The following is a 23,956-nucleotide window of genomic DNA, read 5'->3' as shown; positions in this document are numbered from 1 at the left end:
TCCAAAGATTGAGAACCTTTTGAGCAAAGTAATTTCTCTGCCGCATCTCAGTCCTAAATGATTGTCTCCTTACCCTGAGACTGTGCTCCCCCGCATTTTAGATTTGCGTGAAGCTTGTTAGGAAAGAGGGTGCTCCCAGATTACCTAATTGAGGTTTTAAAAAGACAGTCAGAAGTCTTCCAACACCAGGTTAAAGTCCAAAAGGTTTGTTTGGAATCACTAGCTTTCGGAGCGCAGCTCCTTCATCAGGTGAGTGATTCGAAACAAACCTGTTGGGCTTTAACCTGGTGTTGTAAGACTTCTCACTGTACCCACCCTGGACCAACGCCGGCATCTCCACATCATGGCTACCATGACTTAAGTGAAAAATGAAATGAAAATGAAAATGAATGAAATTAAATTAAATTAAATTAAATGAAAAATGAAATGAAAATGAGTGAAAATCGCTTATTGTCACTAGTAGGCTTCAATGAAGTTACTGTGAAAAGCCCCTAGTCGCTACATTCCGGCGCCTGTTCGGGGAGGCTGGTACGGGAATTGAACCGTGCTGCTGGCCTGCCTTGGTCTGCTTTCAAAGCCAGCGATTTAGCCCAGCGTGCTAAACCAGCCCCATCATAAGTGGATCAGAAGTGATCCATACAAAATATTAATAATTAGAAAATTAGAACTCAGAGGAGCCAGATGAAACCTTTATCGACACTGAGTAATAGGGCTGTACAATAAGGTGTGTGGGAAAACTAATGAAGAGACAGTACAAAAGAGCTCAGGAGATCAGTTACTGGCCAGGAAATTCCTCAGAGTTTCTCCAGCTGTCCCCGCATTGCTTTACTGTGGACCAGGAACCCCGTTTATTTGCAATCATCAGGGTCCCCTCTGCACTCCCAGTGATGTGGGAGAAGCTTCAAGTGATTTGCCAGCCAATGAGATGCATTTTTGCTTGGAGAAGGAACTCAGGCAGAGTGTTGCCACGGTGAGTGGGCGGATTGATAACCTTGGCAGCTGTTAGCTTTCTGGAGGCCGAATGACCTTTCATATTTATATGACCTTACTCCTTCAGCCTGATTGCCACATTTGATTCTATTTCTGGCATCCCATCCCAAACGCCCAGACCATAGTTGCCGGGAAGCTGTGGGTCGCAGGACCCACAGGGAAACTTGGATGACGCAATGAATTAAAGCCCTTTTTTGGTATGAATCCTGAAGCTAAAAGGGGACTAGATAAAAGAGTTCTCGTAAAATCTGACTCACAACCTGAACGGTAATAAATATATTTGCCGGTGTCTGTCAGAGCTCTGGAAACGATGGTGCAGGGAATGAAAAGAAATCAATTTTGGTGCAGCTGCTCATGGTCTTCCAAGATTAAAGAATATTATCGAGCTTTGCCTTACATCCAACCATAATGTGCTTGACCTGCAAGGGTTCAACTCCGATGCCAGCAAGATTGGAGATTGTTATCCCTTACCCAGAGACATATACAAATATTTTTTAATTGCATTTCTTATTTGCCAATGTAACCTGCTATTTAAACTTTTCCTGAACATAGGAATTAGTAACTGGGGGGGTCGAAGACCTCACACTGCATATTTTTACAAATTACATATAGATACGATCATCGCTATTTCTACAATTTTCAAAAGTGAACGACCTTTAAAATGGCTGGAACTCTGGGCAAGATTCTCCCACTCGCCCACTGGGAGGTTCAAAGGCGGGTAGGGTTTGGGGGGGGGGGCGTGAAGCTCCTGAGAGATCGTCCGCTGGTGCCCGCCATGGTGGATCGGGATACTGGCTGGAGATTGGTATGAAGCTGATTCGCATCCCGCTATTGGGATGCGGAAGCAAGCCTGATTGGATCTTCCCTCCATGCCTGATTCTCCTATGGGGCTGGTTTAGCACACTGGGCTAAATCGCTGGCTTTGAAAGCACACCAAGGCAGGCCAGCAGCACAGTTCAGTTCCCGTACCAGCCTCCCCGAACAGGCGCCGGAATGTGGCGACTAGGTGCTCTTCACAGTAACTTAATTTGAAGCCTACTTGTGACAATAAGCGATTTTCATTTCATTTTTTTTCTCTGTGACACCGGCAGGAAAACACGTCTGGAACAAGATGGTGTGCAGAAGTCAGGACTTACCTGAAGAAGGCTTGAGCCTGCATCCAACGTTCGAGGTGGAGGCCGCCACCGAGCCTGGATCCTGAACGCTGGAACACAGTGGCAGTGGGTGGGTAGACCATCTATCGGGTGGATCTGCCAACTTCAGTACCATCAAGGACGTCCGTCTTCAAGCCTCAGCATGTCCCTGGAGACCCATCTTCTTTCTTCAATGGTGGGGAGGTGCTGTTGGGCACCTTTTAAATATGTTACCCAGATACCATCATGGGACGGGTACAGTCAAGCCCCCCCACTATGGAATATGGCGCTGTACCTCCAGATGCATAATTAATTAGGTTGGGGCTGGAAAAAATGGCATGGTTTCCCTTCAACCCACATAGATAGAAACACTCCCTGTCCCCATCCCTGCCACAGGACTTAGTCCAAGATTGGAGAATTCTGCCCACTGAGTCTGCCTATGACATCTGAGAAGAAAAAAAAATTGCTAGTTTTAGGAAAACTCACACCTTGTTATCTCTGAGGAGCCACGGATGGCTCCCTGTGGATTGGAAATCCGAACTTCAAAGAGATTTATACTAAGGTCATCTGTATTTAATAACCCTGTCTGGCCAGAACGAGATGGATCAGCTGTTCAGACAAAGACTCCGCAACCTTTCTTTTACTTCCGAATGACCGAGACATTCAACATTCTTTGAAATCCAGATGCTGGATACACATCCACCACTGATGGTGCAGAGTTGGGAGACATGTGACATGGGCATCTGCCGTGTGCAGCAAGTAACATTGCCTTGCCTTCCACATTGTCAGACTACGTTGTCTGTCTGCTGTTTACGATCTCACAGCCTCACAGCCAAGGAGCTCTGGTCCAGGTTGAACACTTGGGCCCATCCACACTGCTTCTGTCGGGAGCTCTGTGCGTCTCCAGCATATTCCGTTCACCAGGGAGGCATCGTGGGGGACCTGTTGTGATTCATGTCGGAATGTCCTCACACCAAGGTAAATGAACAGACCAAAGTGGGGGGGCAATTAGGCGTGAATGCCAGAGATGCAAGCAGATGTAAACGAGGATCCCAACACCTTAAAGCTGGGATCTCCATTATGTCATTGGCGAGGGACAATCGAGCAAGGAGGTCCTGCTGGCATGAATGCCATTTAGGGTCTCCCACTCGATTCTCCACCCCCTTCACTGTTCCCATCCCCGAAAACAGGGGGTACGAGAATCCCAACAATTTGAAATTTATAAGACTGTGAGGGAAGACTACTAAACCACAGGGGTGATAAAACTGACCAATAGGTATCTTTTATGGTCAAACAAACTTCAATTTAAACACATAATTAAACATATTAACAACAAAGAAAGAGCTTTACAATTAACAGTTTAAACAGTTCTTAAATAAAAAGAGGAGACACTTTAACTTACTATCTACATCAGCCACTGTTTATTCCGATTAAGCAACCCAATACAGTTCAACTGCCACTTATAAATAAAGTTAAGAGTCAGGATTTCTTGTTTCTCTCTGCAGACCTTTGGAGAGAGGCCCTGGCCGGGATTCTCCGACCCCACGCCGGGTCGCAGAATCCCGGGGGGGGGGGGGGGGGGGCGCTAGAATCGCGCCACGCCACCCCGACGCCGGCTCGCTGATTCTCCAGCGCCTATTTTCGGGTGCCTGCAGGATCACCGCAGCGCCAGTCGGGGGCCGTTGAAAGCGTACCCCCCCCCCCCCCCCCCCCCCGGCGATTTTCCGGGCCTCGACAGGCCGAATGCCCGCCGCGTTTGGCTGAGTCCCGCTGGCGTGGGTTACTTGGGTCCAACACGGCGGGACCTGAAAGGTGTGTCTGCGGGGGCCGTCCTGGAGGGAGGGCAGGGGGGATCCAACCCAGAGCGGGCCATCACGGTGGCCTGGTCCGTGATCGGGGCCTACCGATCGGCGGGCGGGCTGGTTCCGTGGGGCCTATGTTCCTCCGTTCCGGGCCCCTGTAGGGCTCTGCCATATTGCCTGTGGCCGGCGCGGAGATGGGAACCCACGCGCATGCGCGGAACCACAACTGCTATATGACATTTCGTTTGATAACTACCTCAACTTTTCCAAATTTCGCGCAATAAAATAGTTTCACTTTAACACAATGATCAATAAAATATTTTGTTTTATTTGTTGTCTTTCTGTAAATAGGGAAGGGAGGGAGAGGAGAGGAGAAAATGGGAGGGTCCAATGTCCAAAAGCAGTAGGTGCCTGGCGAACTTGAACAGCTCTTGTGTCACCTGGACCCTGGGCTTGCGCGCCTGCACCAGAGTTATGTCTGCATCAGGCTCCATATTGCCCTCCTTCAGCTCCTCCACCACTGCTGGCAAGTCATCTTCCAGGTGAATGCTCAGTCCATGCTGAATGGCAAAGTTGTACGATGCACAACACACTACAACTGCCGCCAGTTTCATCTTCACTGTTAAGACAGTGTGGCAGTCAGAGTTTGGCTTCAAGTCTTCCTTCAACATTTCACAAAGGTGGCCCATTGCATCTTTCCTGATGTGCAGTCTCCTGGCTCACATCTCCTCTGACATCATTTCATATGATGTCCGTTGTTTGTTCACTCTCAGGGGTGGGAAATTGATTTGCTTCCTCATCAAGCAGAGATTTAGCCTGACTCCAGATTTTGTATCTGCAACTGGATTCTGCAATACCTGTCAGAGAGATAGTTCACATTAGCTTACAGGAGGCTTACATAAATCAAGGCATTAACCTTTGCTAAACCATTTGAAGTAATCACTGAAGCGTTTAAGGATCAACATTACATCAGGGAGACTCTTAAACATCACATCTTTAAATACATTGTAAAATCTAAACGTACTTCATCTCTGCATCAGGTGGGAGGACAGGCATACTACTATCAACGGCCTTGAAGGATTCAAGAGCAGCATCATTGAGGTCGCGATCATCCAAAACCAACTCCGCTGGACCGGCCAGCGGATGTCAGAGTCCCGACTGCCAAAGCAAATCTTCTTCGCCCAACTCAAGGAATGTCCGGACAAAAGGAGGACAAAGGAAGCGCTTCAAGGACATCCTGAAGGGTTACCTCAAGAAATTCAGCATCGACACTAACGCCTGGGAGACCCTTGCTCAGAAGAGACCTACTTGGAAGAACCTCCTGATTGAAGGGACACAGTTCTTCAAGGATACCCAATGGCAAGAGGAGGCTCGGAAAAGGAGTCTGAGAAAGGAATATCCACGATCTGGAATCCAAGGACCCATCCACACCTCACGGAACCACCTTCAGTGGGAATCGAACCCACAACCTATTGGTTCAGCTAAGGCGGCCACCGACTGCGCCTCTGCTGAGGCGTAATTTCATATTCACAGCTTTCATCAACATAATTAAAAGTCCACAAGGGATTAGCTGAAAAACAAGTTCTTGCTAAAGTTCTGTAACAAAATGCATTAAATAACTTCACTGAACTTGTCAGCTCAGTTGGGAAAGGCACCACCTTCTTGATGTGGTACATGTTTTTACTTGCTTTTACTAACCTGCTGAGCCTTTCTCAAAGCACACAGCAGTAAAATGATTAACTCATTGGGTCTGGTTATATCATTTTTAATTTAAGGTCACCGGGATTTGCACTTACATCCAACCCTAATCTACTGACATTACAATTTGCAACAACTTCCATTTAAATGGCACCTTCAATGTGGTAGAAATAGAATCATAGAATTTACTGTGCAGAAGGAGGCCATTTGGCCCATCGAGTCTGCACCGGCTCTTGGAAAGAGCACCCTACCCAAGGTCCACACCTCCACCCTATCCCCATAACCCAGTAACCCCACCCAACACTAAGGGCAATTTTGGACACTAAGGGCAATTTAGCATGGCCAATCCACCTAACCTGCACATCTTTGAACTGTGGGAGGAAACCGGAGCACCCGGAGGAAACCCACACACACACGGGGAGGATGTGCAGACTCCGCACAGACAGTGACCCAAGCCGGAATCGAACCTGGGACCCTGGAGCTGTGAAGCAATTGTGCTATCCACAATGCTACCGTGCTGCCCGTAATAATAAATAGCCTAAGGTGCTTCACAGGAATGTTATCAAATTTGGTACTGAGCCCCATGATGGGAAATTAGGATAGGTGACAATATCTTGGACAAAAGCAAAAGACTGCGCATGATGGAAATCTGAAATAAAATTAGAAAATGCTAGATAAACTCAGCAGGTCTGATAGCATCTGTGGAGAGAAGCAAAGTTAATGGGAGTGATTTTACGGGCACATTGCGCCCGTCGCAAATCCTGGGAAAATCCCGGGAGAGGTCTGAAACAGGATTTGCGCTTCGTGCTGAACAGTTTGCGATGTTTCCAGTCGCCACCAGCAGACGCCCCAGTGAGGGTGTGGGCTTGATTACCATTCAGTTAAATGGATTTTAATGTTCAAAATCAGCTTTATAACGCCAATTCATTTTTTCCAACTAAGGGGCAATTTAGCATGGCCAATCCACCTGACCCGCACATCTTTGGGTTGTGGGGGTAAGGCCCACGCAGACACGGGGAGAATGTGCAAACTCCACATGGACGGTGACCCAGAGCCAGGATCGAACCTGGCTCCTCGGCACCGTGACGCAGCAACGCTCAAATGCCGAATCTTCCAGGAACGTGCAATGTTCCCACCTGCTGGCATGATGTGGCACCGGCTGGGAACAATTATTGGTCTCCACAGATGGAGTCCAGTCATGATGACCACGCCAAGTGGCTTCGGAGGCCATTATAGCACCTGGGTATTAGAGACATGGCAAGGCCCTGCCCCCTAGCATCCTGACACTGCCAGGTTGACAATGCCGTTGGAATGGCCAGGTTGGCACTGCTAGGTTGGCACAGCCAGGTTGCCAGGGGCAGTGCCAAGGGGTGGGGCCTGAAGGGGGTGGGGCATTTGGGTGACCCATCGGGAGTGTCCTATTGCCCCAAGGCCAGCGAAGTATGTTCAGCAATGACTGTGGGGGGGGGGGGGGGGGGGGGGTCAGGCCAGTGATCTATGTTTGCTGGTGGGCGTGGAGTGGGGGGAAACATGCAATCAATAGGATTGGGGGGGGGGGGGGATTCCGATGTCTGTGAGTGGGTGGGGAGGTCCTGAATTTCATTTTGAGTTCAGAGTGGCCATGGTGACCCGCTCTCCGTGAAGCCAGGCTTGCTAGAATATCTAGGTCCTCACAATGACGTCGCAAAACAAGCTCCCCTCTGGGGAGAAACACGGCAGACTTCCAACGGAACCTGACACTTTGCCATTTTGGGGGAAAATCCCGTCCAACGCTTTAGATCAAGTGATCCTTCTGCAGAACTGAAGCGAGGTAGAAATGTACAGAATTATAAAGTTGGAAAAGGGACCATTTGTCGATGATAAATTTGTCCATATCTCCTTTGTTACGGACAATCCCTGGTCTAGTATTCTGCCCCACCTTCTCAGTACCCCCTGTGGGCTGTCGGGCTGGATGTGTTCACAGAGATAGGGAGGGGGAAGTTGATGGAGGGATTTGAAAAGAAGGAATAAGAGTTTTAAAATCAAGGCATCGCCAGACCAGAAGTCAACATTGGTCAGCCAGCATGGCAGTGAAGGGGACTTGATGCAAGTTAGCATTAGGAAAGCAGAGCGTTGGATTACGTGATGTTTAGCGAGAGTGGAAGATGAGAGTACAGCTCTATAGGACAGCGCTGGGGTTGTTGGCTCTGGGGGTGTGTAAAGTATGACTGAAGGTTTCAGCAGCAGAGGTTCTAAGACAGGGGCAGAAGGGGGGGGGGGGTGGTGTGTAAGCACCATACGTCTTGGTGTTAGAGAGGTTTATGGTGACAGATGTTTAGCAATGGCTGGGGGAAGTGGGGGTTGGAATAAATGGTCAGGTAATGGAGTTTTTGACAGAGACCAAAGTCTTTAAGATCTTCTCAATGTTGAACAGGAGGACCCCACACCAGGGGCGCAATTCTCCCCCCCCCCCCCCCCCATGCCGGGTGGGAGAATCACAGGGGCGTTGAGCGAATCCCACCACGCCGCCCTGGCACCTGCACGCGATTCTCCCAACCCCCCCAAAACGGCGCGCCGACATTTACGGCAGGCCGCTCGGAGAATCGCCGCTCGCCGTTTGTAACGGGCGAGTGCCGATTCTCCGGCCCGGATGGGTCGAGTGGCCTGCCCAATACAACGTGTTCACGCTGGCGCCATCCACACACTGGTCGCTGCTGGCGTGAACCGTGCGCGAACGCTGTGGGGGTAGCCTGTGGGGCGGGGGGGGGGGGAGGATCGGGCACCGGGGGGGCGTTCAAAAGGGGTCTGGCCCGCGATCGGTGCCCACCGATCAGCCGGCCGGCGGCTCTGAAGGACGCACTCGTTTCCTCCGCCGCCCTGCAAGATCACTCCTCCATTTCTTGCGGGGCGCCCGCGGGGAGGATGGCAACCGTGCATGCGCGTGTTGGCGCCGGCCAACCTGCGCATGCACGGGTGACGTCATTTACGTGGCGCCGGCCGCGTAATGTACGGGACGCGGCGCTGCTCCTAGCCCCCCAGGGGTGTGAGAATAGGGGGCGAGGAGAGGCCTCCGACGCCGGAGTGAAACACTCCAGTTTTCACTCCAGCGTTGGCACTGAATCCCGTCCCACATATCACACATCTAGAAGAGGCCATTAAACTGTGATCGGAGCACAGAGCATTTGGGCATCTTTTTTTCCTTCCAGCTCCAATGATACTGAACCAGTTGTAAGATCCCCTAGCCGAAAATAGGGAATTATTTCTACATTTTAAATTATAGCTGGTTGGCAGTAGAACTTTAAAAAGGACAAGTGTTGTTGAAGTTTTTGGTCTTGCACTCATCATGACAATTCACAGGAATACCAATGGAAAGGGAACAATAATACACTGACAGCCAATTTAAGATTATCAGTCAGGCCCACGGTGTGGCTCACTTATGTGTGCTAGAAACTACATATTTTAATACATAGGGCTCTGTCCTTTGCAGCCAGAAAGAATCCACATTGAGTCTTATTTAACTAAACGAAATAGGCAATACCATTCTCTGGTTCATTCCCCAGGGCAATGCATGGCCAATCAGAATCAATCTGCCTGGTTTGAATTGAAATAAAACTTGACAGTTAACTGTCAGTTGTCAGTTAACTGGTGCATTCTCCATGACAATGTCTCTACCAATCACAATCCACTTGCCAACCAATTTGGTATTCGTGTGAATTGTCCTGATGAGTGCAGGTTGAAAAGCTTCAACAGCATGTATCTTCTTTTCATCATAGTGGCGCAGTGGTTAGCACTGCTCCCTCACAGCACCAGGGACCCGCGTTTTGATTCCGGCCTTGGGCGGCTGTCTGTGTGGAGTTTGCACATTTCCCCGTGTCTGCGTGGGTTTCCTCCGGGTGCTCCGGTTTCCTCCCACCATCCAAAGATGTGCAGGTTAGGTGGATTGGCCAAGATCAATGCGCGGTGTTACAGGGATACAGGGATTTTACTAAAGGTCAATCGGGCTGAAGTAGGGTGCTCTTTCCAAGGGCCGGTGCAGACTCGATGGGTCGAATGGCCTCCTTCTGCAGTGTAGACTCTATAATTCTATGATAGGGCGGGGGAGTGGACCTGGGTACAGTGATCTTTCAGAGAGTCGGTACAGACTCATTGGCAGCGCCGGCTCTAGGGTTGCTGGCGCCCCGGGCAAGCTGAACTTCGGCGCCCTTGGGGGGGGGGGGGCCGGGCCGGGGGGGGGGGGGGGGGCGGGCCTGGGGGGGAGCCGGGCCGGGGGGGGGGGGCCGAGGGGGGGCGGGGCCGAGGGGGGGGGCGAGGGTGGGGGGGCGGGGGTGGCGGGGCCGAGGAGGGGCAGGACCGGGCCGGGGGGGGTGACCGGGCGGGGGGGGGGGGGGGGGACCGGGCGGGGGGGCCGCCCTGGGGGCGGGCGGCCACCGCGCATGCGCTGGTTGGCACCGGCCCAACTGCGCATGCGCGGGACCCGAGTCTCTGGCGCCCCCGAGCACATGGCGCCCCGGGCGACAGCCCGAGTTGCCGGTGCCTTGAGCCGGCCCTGCTCATTGGGCTGAACGGCCTTCTTCTGCACTGTAGGGATTCTGCGGGAAATAGTTTTCGCACACGATTTGAGCTGTCCTTTAAGGCTGGACTTTCCCCCAACAGGATTGGGCAGTGACTAACGGTAAAATTCCAATTGACCTTTAATAAAATCAAAGACTGCAGTTTCGGTTGAAGTGACATGTCTGCTTCTTGGCAGTTTTGGGTGTAAATATTGCACAGCACATCGACAATTCATTCAACATCCTCGCTAACTGCTTCCTGGAGCTACACAAAAGAAAGACCTTTCCTTTCAATGGTACAGGGCTGTTTATTTGAAGACTTGAGTGAAAATCATTACTACCTTTTACCTGCAGAATGTGTAATATTTGACCATCGTATCTATCTCAAATAACAGAGTGAGTCAAAAAGATTGCCTTTCTGATAGGGACAAACGTACTGGCTGTTTGTCTAATCTGACAGGCAATGAAAACTTGTTTTATTGATACAGAAAAGAAAAGTCTGTCTCATCTACCCCCACTATTGCACGATAAAGAGATTGAAATTATCCCTATGGAAGGAAATTGCCTGGCATGGATTTTGTAACTTTGGATTTCAGCTTGCCAGCTGAATCACAGTAAGATATACACAGCTTTCATAACCCAGTGAGGTGAAGCAGCATCCAGCAACACACTCTCTTCCTGTCATGTGAGAAGGTTACACGTTTGCAGTCTTAACCATGTCAACAGATCCCCTCCTTGTCATTAGAGGGGAAGCTACACAACAAGCTTGGAGAGACATTATTTTGACAGTAAGGGGTGTTTGCTGCTCTTTGCAGAAGGCACAGATGCCATTGAAAGCTCCAATAATTTAGCAATGAAGCAATGCTGGAGACGTATTTCAAAGATGTCTAAGATAAGATAAAGGGCTGGATTCTCTGATAATGGGGCGATGTGCGCACGCCAGCTTAAAAACCCTGCGTTTCACTCTGGACCTTCCTTGAGAAAGTCTTGAGTGATTCTCCTCCCTGCAGGGGGCTGGCAGGGCCCCGGAGTGCTCCTCGCAGCTCTGGCTGTGGATACAGGGCCCCACACTTCCTGTCGGGAGTCCGCGCCTGCAACGGCCGCCCCGTGGGACATGGTGAACTCGGACTGCGGAGCGGCACCAAAAATGTAGGCCCCCTACATGTAGGTCAGTGACACCCGATCGCTCCCCTAGCCTTCCATGAGGGCCTCCCCGGTGAACGATCCCCCTGCCCCCCCACCACAACGTTCCTGATGGCCGATAGGTGGTTAAAAACACGCCGTCGGGAACTCGGCCAAATTTGTGCGGCGAATCGCGGGGGGGGGAGGTCTCTGTCAATGGCCCCCTACCTGCGTCGCGTAGTTCGCGCAAGAGAGACCCCCGAGTGATTCTCCGGAGCCGGTCCACATTTCCGGTTTGATGACCATTCTCCGCTCCTGCGCCGAACGCGATTTCAGCGTGGAGGTTCGGAGAATCCAGCCCCTGGTTGTTGATACTTTCTCGCCTCTAGAAATAATTGTTTGGGACATTGGTATTGAGGTGTAGGACGTTCAACTGGCATTTCACGTCTATTCTAACAGAGGTATTAAATTATTTATGCTTTGGCTAAAAAGCAGGGAAACTAGTATAATACAAACATTAAACATTCATATACACTCATCAGCTTTACGGCTGTGTAATGTATTCCTATTCATCCATGTAATATTGTACAATGTTCAAAAAACTGTCCATTACGTAGAGGGGTACAGGCTCCATTCATACAGATTTACTGCTATTTTTATCCATATTGCCCACAGTAGGTTTGCATTTCCATGGTTTACAAATGCTGTCAATGGATAATATTTTCATACATCTTAGGTACAATTTAATGGCTTTGTCGCTCCTAGCTTGATGTCGGGGCGGGGACTCTCGCGAGATTTCTAACGCTCCAAATGCCTCGCATGATTTTTTTTTTTTTTTCTTTTTTTTTTATAAATTTAGATTAGCCAATTATTTTTTTCCAATTAAGGGGCAATTTCGCATGGCCAATCCACCTACTTTGCACATTTTTGGGTTGTGGGGGCGAAACCCACGCAGACACGGGGAGAACATGCAAACTCCACACGAACAGTGACCCAGAGCCGGGATTGAACCTGGGACCTCAGCGCCGTGAGGCGGTTGTGCTAACCACTAGGCCACCGTGCTGCCCTGCCTCGCATGATTTAACAGAATCTACCAGGCCGCCATGATCTGGATTTTGCCCTCACTGGGCGTGACCCAGATTCATATCTAAATGAGTCATTAGGCTCATTTAAATATATGTTTGTGGGATTCTCCCATGACCGGGATCTAACGGCTGAGCCCGGGCGCTGTTTAGTACTACTTTCTACAAACATGGACCAGTCGTAATGGCAGCCGGGCGAGGTGGGGGTCTCCTTCTCTGCTGTGACCATTCTATGCTGCTATGATGTGTACAATGAGTTCCGGGGGAAGTTCAGTGAAGGAGTCATCGAAAAGTTAATTAAAGTAGTTTCTAGAGATAAGCCATTGAGTATTGGAGGACGAAGGGGTTATAATTTGTCGCTCACTTCCCCAAGTATAAGCTGAAAAACTATCCCTAAATGAAAAGACTAGCCCGTGGGAATGATATAAAAAGAGAAAATCCTCAAAACATTTAGCAGTTCAGACAGCTTCTCTGGATAGCGAAATGGTTTCAGGTCAATGATCATTCACAGAACGAGGCGAGATTGAGTTCTATCAAAAAGTGATGAATTAGTTTGACCTATGAGTCGCTTCCCATTTGTAAGAATATTTGTGTTAAAGCCTGTGATCGACAAGGGCTGCTTTCTGACTGTGGGTTTCTTATATTCTCTGGAAGTGCACAGGTTTGAGTTATGCAATGAATAACATGTTTACTTTGAGCGAATCAATGACTGCATTTTGTACTTCTGAAAGGAATACTACTTAAAACAACATGCTGCTACCATAACTGAGTGAAAAAGGCCCGCAATTACGGAAACCTTTCACGCAAGTTAAAATAAATGGAACAACTCAGGCCCTTGAGTGATATTCTCTTTACTGTAAATGCCTCTGTAGGAGTGGAATGTTGGACCATTTCTAGGAGATTATGATAAATTTAATTTGTTGATTAACCTTTACATGAAGTGATCTTCCTAAACGAGTATACAATGTCAAGTAATTGCTGCCGTCTCTTTTCAAGTTGTTGTGAATAGTTGTCCACTGTTCATTAACTAGGTTTAGAGACGCCATTCTAAATAGTGCACACCCAAATGTAATTGTTACTGTCCTTAATACACCTGGGGACCTGACTGAACTTTACTGCTCAGGTATGCAATGCCTTAGCTTTCTTAGTTACCCGGGAAACTTATTTTGTTTGATTTAATGTTTACATCATTGGGTAACATCCTCTACCATTCTATAGAGTCATAATGTACAAGCACTGTGGCTTTAACCAAATCCTCAGTCTTGTCAGCATTGCTAAAATGCAAGGGTTAATGGCGATGTGTTTTACTCAAAACAGCACAGCTTTGACTCAACTTGCACAAAGAATTTTTTACAATATTGGCAAATATTCAAATATCACCGCCCAGATTTCCTGTTTTTCCAGTTGCAGAAGTTGTCTCAGTGCATCCACACCAAAGGTAATCAGTGTTGTGTCAGGTTCCAGGTCAGCAGGTTGATTTGTCCAAGTCCTTCTCGGACTTCCAAGGCAGCAATATTCTTGTCTCCTTTCACCACTGTCTCCCCTTTCTCCCTACTCGGAACAAAGGCCGTCGTCCTCATGTGACACTTGGCAGTTTGGCCTTCACCAAAATCCAAGGCATTTACGTTGCAAGGCAATCTCGAAGCTGCAAGATTGTCAGTTTTGCCAGATATTATTTAAAAAACTGTTGCCTGTGTGGTCAGAATCATTTCAGCTTCAAATCTAACTTCACCCCAGTTGAAAATATTTTGGGGCAGGAAATCTGATCAAACTCTGAGGGGGTCATTTTGAGTTTGGCCAAATGGGTACGTTAGCGGGCAATATCTCCCGGCTGTTCACACCACCAGCGGGATTTTCCGATCCTGTTGATGGCACACTCCTGCCGCAGGTTTCCCGGGAGCATGGGGTGGATTCAATGAAAAATTCCATAGACAGTGACGGAAGCAGAAAATCCCGCTGCTGGCCAACAGGGGCGCCTCTCGCTGCTGGCCAACAGGCCGCAATCGAGGCCAGAGGACCTGGCCCCGGATCTTATTGGATCAACCACTTATTACACATTCGTCCTAATTTTTGTTCTCATGGATATCTCGAGGGGCAGCTAATACGCCGTCACCTGTTTATCCCGTTGTTCAAAATCCAGATTTAGATTTAGATTTTGAGGCCTGAATTTTTTGTCCGTTGGGCGCGTGCACTCAATGGGCCTGGTAGCGGGTGCGAAACATACCTCCAGCCCCGGGCGGTCCAGGAACGGGATTTCACACTGGCTGGCCAATTAATGGACAGTCAGCTTGGAACACGCGCCGGGAAATGCTCAGCGCCGTCCGGGGAGGGTGGGGTTGGTGGGGGGCGGGCAGGGGGCTGGTGCTGAGGAAAGGGAAGGTGCAGGGCTGCCGATTCCAATCTGTGTGACCCGTAAAAAAAATAAATTGAGATGGAAAAACACTGCCTAGAGAGTCTGGGCAGTACATTCATGAACAAACCTCAGTCCCCACACACCCTTTTTAAATTTTATTTCAGCCAGAACACTCCACCCCTCCCCGGATCGAGTTGAAGCTAAAATGTAAAGTCCGCCTGGCTAATCGCCTGCCCGCCAACTCTTAAAGCAGTCGGGCCGCGTCAAATTGTGTTCAATTGGTCCCTTATTGGGCTAAAGTATCCACCAGACTGTCAGCGGGTGCTCTCCAGCTCCCATGGGCACCCACCGAGCAAAATATTACACAAGAGTCAATGAGATCAAGATGCGCACCCAATGACTTATAATGCCATTTTACACACTTCTGGGTCGGACGTGTGTCTGCCTGAACAATGTCAAATTCTGGAAACGTCTCTAAGTGTGGTAGCGAGCAGGAACTGCCACGAGCCCCCCGACGCTCGGCCTGGCGAGACCGTCACCACTATAAAATGTTAAATGGACCACTTAACAAGGCCCCACGGATTTCACGTTTCAAATGCTGGTTCCGCCGCTAATTCGCCAGAACCGCGCTTGCCAGCTCCCCTGCAGCAAGGAGGACCCGCATTTAAACTGATCCTACACAGCCAACCCCACGCAGCTCGCAGCCACGCCACCGAGGGGATGCCGGCCATCCAGACTGTAGGATATGGAATCAGATGGAAAGCCCTGTTCCCCCGAGGGTCTTGGAGGGTCAGCCAGTGCCGCCTGGGAGAAAGTGGTAGCGGCCGTCAGCTTGGGAAGGGTCACCAGGAGGGCTGGAACCCAGTGCCGTAAGAAGGTCAAAGACCTCCACCAGACCACATGAGTGGGTTGGCACTGGCCCCCAGGCACTGCTCCTACCACCCCGACCCACCCCATGAGCATGCACTTGGCACTACCCCAGCCCAACACCATTCCGTGCCCCGGCTCACCCATGTCCAGCAGTGCCACCTACGCCACACCCCCCCCCCCCCCCCGCAATATTCCCCACCACCCCGCCCACACTCCCCATCTCCCATACACTCCATCCCCCCATATGCCCCATCCTCCTCCACCACCGAAATGCCCTCACCCCCGCTATGATGGGGCTGGTTTAGCTCACTGGGCTAAATCGCTGGCTTTTAAAGCAGACCAAGCAGGCCAGCAGCACGGTTCAATTCCCGTACCAGCCTCCCCGGACAGGCGGCGGAATGTGGCGACTAGGGGCTTTTCACAGTAACTTCATTGAAGCCTACTCGTGACAATACGCAATTTTCATTTTTCATTTCAACCAGGCATGCAGCTAACAAAGGCCCCTCTGTGTCCCCACAGGAGAAGTTTGCCCACAATGGACGGGAGAGGCACCAGGCGGGCGGCGGGGTGCCGGACATCAGAATTCTGACCCCGTTCCAGGAACGGACCCTGGAGGTCGCGTGTTTGCCGAGGATAAACCTGTCACTGACGTAGAGGTTGAGGTACGGCTGAGGTTCCACCAGCTCCCACCCAGGTGATTGGTCACACATGAGTTGTTAATGCCATGAAGACTGACCCATCCCTCTCACTGACCACATGTCCGGTCTCCCGCAGGATCCTCATCTGACGGTGCCGCCCATCCCCTCTAATCCCGCCTCCCGTGAGAACGCCTCAGAGGGGAGCTCCGTAGAGACCACCGTATTCGCGGCACAGCTGTCATCCCCACCCTCCACCAGATAGAGACATGCATCTCGGTTGGCAACAGTAATGAACAGGCTTCTGGGGCACATTCTGGTCAGCGCCACACATACTTGCCAATGCACATTGGGGGAGGCAGGAATACCCAGGCGAGACAGCAGTCGGATGTCTGCTGGATCCCAGGATCCAGCTGGGTCCTGGTCAGATGCTGACTCTCTGGACTAGGTTTATCCGGAGCTGATACAGACAATAGGGAGTGGCAGTGATATTCAGAGACGGATAGATCTCAGCGACACTTCAGTAGGCCCATAGCCAATTAGAGGCATTCCAGAGGCTATAGTATCAGGAGATTGCGCCGGCAATGTGTGACACTGAGGCCAACACTGCGAGGGTGGTGACCGCAGTGGAGAGCCTGGTGCCCGACGTCAGCGCCATGAGTGAAGGTGTCCGAGGCGTGGCTCAGTCAATGACGGCCATGGCAGAACCCCTCGACAACATAGGCCAGTCGCTGGGGAACATGTCCCAGTCCTAGGTGGACCTTGATGAAGGTTGTGGAACATGTCCCAGTCTCCCAGGTGGGCATTGTGGATGTCCTCCAGGACAGGTCCTAGTTGTTGCGGGGGGGGGCATCCCAGTCTCAGGTGGGCATTGTGGATGTCCTCCAGGGCAGGTCCTAGTTGTTGCGGGGGGGGGGGGGGGGATCCCAGTCTCAGGTGGGCATTGCCTGGGCGCATGTCCCAGTCACTGAGGAGCATCACCGAGGTAACTTCATTGCAGTGTTAACCTAAGCCTACTTGTGACACTAATAAAGATTATTATTATCTGGGAGCCACCAGGGCTGAGTCCAGCTGCCCCTTCATACCGAGGTGTACCCCAGGGCCCTATGGGCACCGACCGGGAGGAGGGGGGGAACGGTGGATGCCAATCCGGAGCCACCCTACGGAGTGTTGACGGCAGACACCAGCTCCCCCGAGACCCACCCCCCCCGCCCCCGAAACGGCGTTGCTCGGAGTCAGCACCCGGAACAGGATGGAATGGCAAAGCAAGTGGTCCAGGGCCCCCCGGTCCCAGGGCCCCCCGGTCCCAGGGCCCCCAGAGGACGCCTTGGGAAGAAGTAGGCAGCAGGCTGCCACCACCTCTGATGTGCATCCTGGCACAACCAGGCACACTGGTAGATCACGGAAGGCAGGTCCTGGATCACTGAGAGTGCAGGGGGGTGGGGGGATGAGATGAGGGGAGGCAGTAGTGGGAGAAGGGGTTGGGAGGGGTGGGGAAAGTGGGGTGGCACCAGCGGGAGATTGGGGTAGTTGGGAACACATGTACAGCATTAAAAACAGTTGCACTGAAGAAATATGTCGCTCTGGCACTTTCCTCCACGGTGCAGGTTGAGAACCAATCCCCTGCCCCAGCTCTCCAGGCATGGTGGCTCTGGATGCTTCTTCCCACCCGTTGTATCGGGTCTCCGCACTGGTCACCGGCAGTGTATTTGCGTCATCAGCCAGATCCTCAGTGGGTACCCCTTATTCCCCAAGTACCAACCGGCCATCCTGGGGTGGTCCTCGAAGAGGCCGTGGATGTCCGACTGCCCCAGGATGTAGCTGTTATAATATCCACTGATGTGTATCAAGAGATGCAGACAGGCAGTGATTGACACACAGGATAACCAATGAACACACACGACACAGAACAACCAATCACCAGACAGGACACCACCACGATAAAGCCCACAGGGCATTAAGGCTCTCCCTCTCTCACAGGACACGGCTAGGGAGATAGTCACAGTGCACAGGCCAATGAACATCATCACCATGTGATAGAGAGCTAGTCTGGTCAAGCCAGTAGGAGGTTATCAGTTAGGTTAATAGAGTGTCAACCCACAGCAGATTATGTACAGCAATCAACAGGTTCAATAAAACAGTGTTGGACCATCTCCTGTGTCAGAAGCCTATTTCTCATTTTACTGCACCCAGTTTCAGTCGATGTTAGACCAACTCAGATAACACATCAGTAGCTGTTGTGCACAATCCCTGGCAAGCATTCACACATGTGCATGATCCTCATCTGGGGGTTGCACAGGAGCTGAGCATTCAGGGAGTGGAACGGCGTGATCCTGATTTGGCCAATGGGAAAGGGGCCGGCTACATCGCAAACTGATTGGCGACCGGTGTGGTTCTCGTTATGGCCTCTCCCGCAATCTAAGGGCCTCACTGCACTCCTGCTTCAGCGCGACGCGGCTGTTAAATTGCTCCCGTAAACTTAATTCTAAAAGGAAGTATTATCCTCTTGTAACATTTAACATGCAGGCACTAAAACAGACAGTTGTATCTTCCAAAATGGGTACTGTGCTGCCTCCTCCGTAGGATTAATTAACCTCATGATTAAAAGCTCTTATGCATGTTTTTCCTGAAATAAATATTACCCCTGTGTTCGTTCTCATTAGCTTCTAAGTATTTCTGTTGTGTTTGATAGGTGTAGCATCTACTCAATATTGCCGATAAATTCAAGCTTGAGAAGCATTATTTTCCCCAAATCACTTTGTACATTTATCGAACCACTTCTTAAAAGTGATTCATTCACGGGATGTGGCGTGTCTCTGGCTGGACCAGCATTTGTTGCCCGTCCCTAATTGCCTTTGAATTGAGTGGCTTCTTCGGCCATTTAAGGGTCAACCTCATCGCTGTGGGTCTGGAGTCACGTGTAGGCCAGACCAGGTTAGCATTGACAAATTCCCTTCCCTAAAACGTATTAGTGAACCAGATGGGGGTTTTTTACGAGAGTCGACAATGGTTTTATGAGACTTTAACTCCAAATTTTTACCGAATTCAAATTTCACCATCTACCATGGTGAGATTTGAACTCAGGGCCCCAGAGAATTGGGTCTTTGGATGACTCATCCAGTGACAGTACCAGTACGCCACCGCCTCCCCATTTGTTGACCGTAACTCGATCATTTTGTGAATTTAAAATAAAGGTGTACCATCTAATTGCCTTATTTGGGCAGGATTCTCCAATAATGGGGCTATGGCCACACTCCAGTGTGAAAACGCAGGTGAATCACTCTGAACTTTCCTAAAGAAAGTCCAGGGTGATTCTCCATTTTGAAGGGCGCTAGCAGGGCCCCTGAGCGCTCCGCGCAGCGCCGTCTGCCGATATGGGGCCCTGCACTTCCGGTCGAGGATCCACTCATGCGCATGGCGGCAGCCTATGTCGGCCTCCCCGTGTGACATGGCAGACCCACACCAAAAAGTTAGGCCCCCCCCCCCGAGATTGCGGGCGCCCGCGGATCGGTGGCCCCCAATCAATAGCCTGGCCATCTGTGAGCCCCCCCCCCACCCCGGTGAATTAGCCCCCCGCCCCCCACCAGGGCAGCCGCGGACTGAGTCCGTAGCCACCACGCCGAGTTACCGACGGATGAGACCATGACAGAACCACCCCGTCAGGAACTCGGCCAGTTACCGTTGGAGAATCGCCGCGGGGGCCTGTCAATGGCCCTGTACCCATGTCGTGTAGACTGCGCACGCGCCATTCGCGCCGGATTTTGCTGTCGACGCTCATTCTCCGCCCCTGCGCCGATTGCAATTCCGGCGCCGAGGCTCGGAAAATCCCGGCCAGAGTTTAAATCCTTCTTGGGTAATTTTGAAATTGAATTCAATAAATCCGCTCATTGCTGAGCCGACAGCAAAATATCCTCCACATGAACGGCTGTTCACGGCTTGCCGTAAATGTGTGGCAGGTTGCCTCCCAGAGCTAAAGGAGCAGCAAGGTAGCATTGTGGATAGCACAATCGCTTCACAGCTCCAGGTTCCCAGGTTCGATTCCTACTTGGGTCACTGTCTGTGCGGAGTCTGCACATCTTCCACGTGTGTGCGTGGGTTTCCTCCGGGTGCTCCGGTTTCCTCCCACAGTCCAAAGATGTGCAGGTTAGGTGGATTGCCCTTAGTGTCCAAAATTGCCCTTAGTGTTGGGTGGGGTTACTGGGTTATGGGATAGGGTGGAGATGTTGACCTTGGGTAGGGTGCTCTTTCCAAGAGCCGGTGCAGACTCGATGGGCCGAATGGCCTCCTTCTGCACTGTAAATTCTATGAAATGATTTCCCGGAGCTAATTCATCCTCTGGAATTGGCTTCCATTGGCAGTCAACACTTTGGTTCTCAGTTGCGAGTCCAGAATTTCCAGGGCAAATAAGGGATGCCCCTGCGCACCATCCCCCCCCCCCCCCAACACCCCCACCCCGCCACCCCATATGCTCACTTGGCTTTGGGGGGGAGGGTGGGTGGGGTACAGGTATAAAACTTGGAATTGAATCTTTGTACAACTGGGCTCCATGTCAACGTCTGAACTTCCACATTGTAACCAGTTAGTATATTGCACTGAATTCCGAATGAGCCTGGCAAGCTAAGGGCAGATCAGCTGCTTGGAGGTGGGAACCCAGTGAGAGGCTGTGCGAAAAGGCCCTGCCTGCCTGCGTGCAGTTACTGCCAAAGGCGACCCTGTGGGCAGGCTGCACCACAAACCTCATCGCCATGGCAGCTGTTCTTTTTTATTCAATTTTTTAAATGTGGCTAAGCCATTACCTTTGTGTTGAGTTGTTCCCGTACTGCAGTCAGGTGCTTCTCTGAAGCTGGAAGGCCTCTGATTAACCCTCCATCTTTGAGAGCCCACCCAATGCCCTTAATTGAGCAGGATCTCCATCTCCCTGCCCAGTAAGGGTTTACGCACTTGCAAATTTTAACTTTATTCAGTTTGTCCTCAGAGGTGTGTTTCTCACCTGAAAACAAACCGCATCCTTGTGTCTGCTCTATGGTGAAAGATTCAGTTCATTGAGTCCACAAACCAATTTCAACAATCTATTGGCTCTGCTAATTGCTACTTTTTAATTAGTTGAATATGTTGAGTATCGAGTTCTCCATGTCTCCTGGGTGTCTTTTTATTTCATCCTCCGCTGTTTTAACACTATTTAGGAACAGTAAGAAGTCTCACAACACCAGGTTAAAGTCCAACAGGTTTATTTGAAATCACAAGTTTTTGGAGCACTGCTCCTTCCTCAGGTGAAGTGGCGGCAGGCTCACAATCACGGCATGCTGAAGGAGCAGCGCTCTGAAAGCTTGTGATTTCAAATAAACCTGTTGGCCTTTAACATGGTTTTGTGAGACTCCTTACTGTGCCCACCCCAGTCCAGCGCCTGCATCTGCACATCATGACTATTTAGGGAGCATGTGTGTTATCCCCTCCTCCTATAGAGCGCATTGCACTCTTGAATGTAAGTCACCATGTGGTGGAAAACAAAATCAGACGTTTCACTCCTTGAAAAATCGCCGGGGCAGCACAGTGGTTAGCACTGCCGCCTCACATTGCTGAGGACTCGGCTTCGAACCCACCCCCGGGCAGGGCCGGCTCAAGGCACCGGCAACTCGGGCAGTCGCCCGGGGCGCCATGTGCTAGGGGGCGCCAGACTCGGGTCCCGCGCATGCGCAGTTGGGCCGGTGCCAACCAGCGCATGCGCGGTGGCCGCCCTCCCCCGCTGTGGCCGCCCTCCCCCAGGGGAATGGGACAGTTCAGCGCCGACGTTTCAGCGCTGCCGTTTCAGCGCCTGGACGTTTCAGCGTCAAAAATTTCAGCGCAGCCGTTTCAGCGCCAAAAATTTCAGCTGGCCAGCGCTCATTCATTCACAGGTCACTTTACAAGCGCAACGAGATTAACAGGGGAGCCAAAAAGCTGCAGTGCAAAGGTGGTGACACAGGTATACTTAGTTATAACACTTAGTTATTTGGCCTTTTTTTGGAGTTTTATTACTGTGTGCTAAGTGGTGTGCAGAACCCAGATACAGAAGCCTCACCCCCAAGGTCTGCTTAAATGTCATGTCTGAAGCTTTTAAAATTTGCTTCTCTTTAAACATGGGGATAAAAATCCCATGCTCTTTAAACATAGGGGAGAAAAAGCTGAAACTGTCAGTGAGAGTTTTGAAAAACCCTCCGTTGAACTACATGTCATCTGGTGTAGGTTAGAAAACAATTTACCATCTGCTCATGCGGTTTCAATAATCAATAATCAATTATCACTCCCCCCAAGGACTATTATTATGACTGCATCCCGCTCCTTTCATTCTTTTCGTCTCTCTTGAGGGTGTTATTTCTAATCATGGTGCACTCTGTTGGTCGGGTTAGTTTCCCGGGGTCCCCCTGGCTGGGGCTGGAGTGATTATCCTTTTCCTCTTAATATGAATGGGGACAGTACATTTTCCCTGCTGGGACGGGAGAGGTTTGGATTTGGATGGGGTGCAGGTCCAATGATATGGCCAGTATCCTGTTGTCCCTGGGTACTTGGGATGTTCCTTCTGGAGGATGCTGATGAGGGGCAGTTCCCCAAGGTCTTGTTTTTCCTGCTGTATGATTTTTTTTTTCTGGTGCTGAAATGTCCTGTCGCTGAAAAGTCCTGTCGCTGAAACGGCAGCGCTGAAACGTACCGCACCCCTCCCCCAGGGCGCCCCCCCCCCCCGGTCCGCCCCCCCCCCCCAGGGCGGCCCCCCCCCCGGTCCGCCCCCGCCTCGGGTCCGCCCCCCCGCCCTCCCCTCGGGTCCGCCCCCACCCGCGGGTCCGCCCCCCCGCCCTCCCCGCGGGTCCGCCCCCCCCCGTCCTCCCCACGGGTCCGCCCCCCCCGCGGGTCCGCCCCCCCCGCCCTCCCCGCGGGTCCGCCCCCCCCCCGCGGGTCCGCCCCCGCCCCCCCCTGCGGGTCCGCCCCCGCCCCCCCTCCCAGGCCCCCCCCAGGCCCCGCCCCCCCTCCCAGGCCCCGCCCCCCTCCCAGGCCCCGCCCCTCCCTCCCCAAAGGCGCCGAAGTTCAGCTTGCCCGGGGCGCCAGCAACCCTAGGGCCGGCGCTGCCCCCGGGTCACTGTCCGTGTGGAGTTTGCGCATTCTCCCCCTGTCTGTGTGGGTCTCACCCCTAGAACCCAAAGATGTGCAGGGTAGGTGGATTGGCCACACTAATTTGCCCCTTAATTGGAATAAAGAATTGGGTATTCCAAATTTATTTTAAAAAATGGATAAACTCCTACATAAACGTAAGCCCATCCATCCATCTTTCCTCACGACAATTATTTCATTAGTGTTTCAGCCCACAGCACATTTTATTAGTTTCTAACTGGGTTTCTATACTTTTTCTTCAGTTATAATTTGATCCCAAACCTCAGGGACTTATTTAAATCAGATCTGAATGAAGATGCTTACCGGAGACCACGCAAAGTAACAAATGTTTTTGGTGAGCAAAAACCCGGAGGGATTCTGCACTCTGCATGTCTTATACAGTAATATAGCTGGGGTCAGAAGAGAGATGTCGACTAAATATAAACCTTCATTAAAAATGCAAACAATTACTACTTGCAAAATTAACATGATGAACTTATGGAAATTTGAGATGCGATCCCATCAATCTATATTTTTGTAGCGAAAATAAAACAATCTTCCGATCCATAGTTGATTTGCAATTCATGATTTTGATCATTTCCCTGTGTTTCAAGAAAGAATCA

Source organism: Scyliorhinus canicula, chromosome 18, assembly GCF_902713615.1.
Source record: "Scyliorhinus canicula chromosome 18, sScyCan1.1, whole genome shotgun sequence".
In the NCBI taxonomy this organism is placed as follows: Eukaryota; Metazoa; Chordata; class Chondrichthyes; order Carcharhiniformes; family Scyliorhinidae; genus Scyliorhinus; species Scyliorhinus canicula.
Note: the sequence above shows the minus strand (reverse complement) of the source record.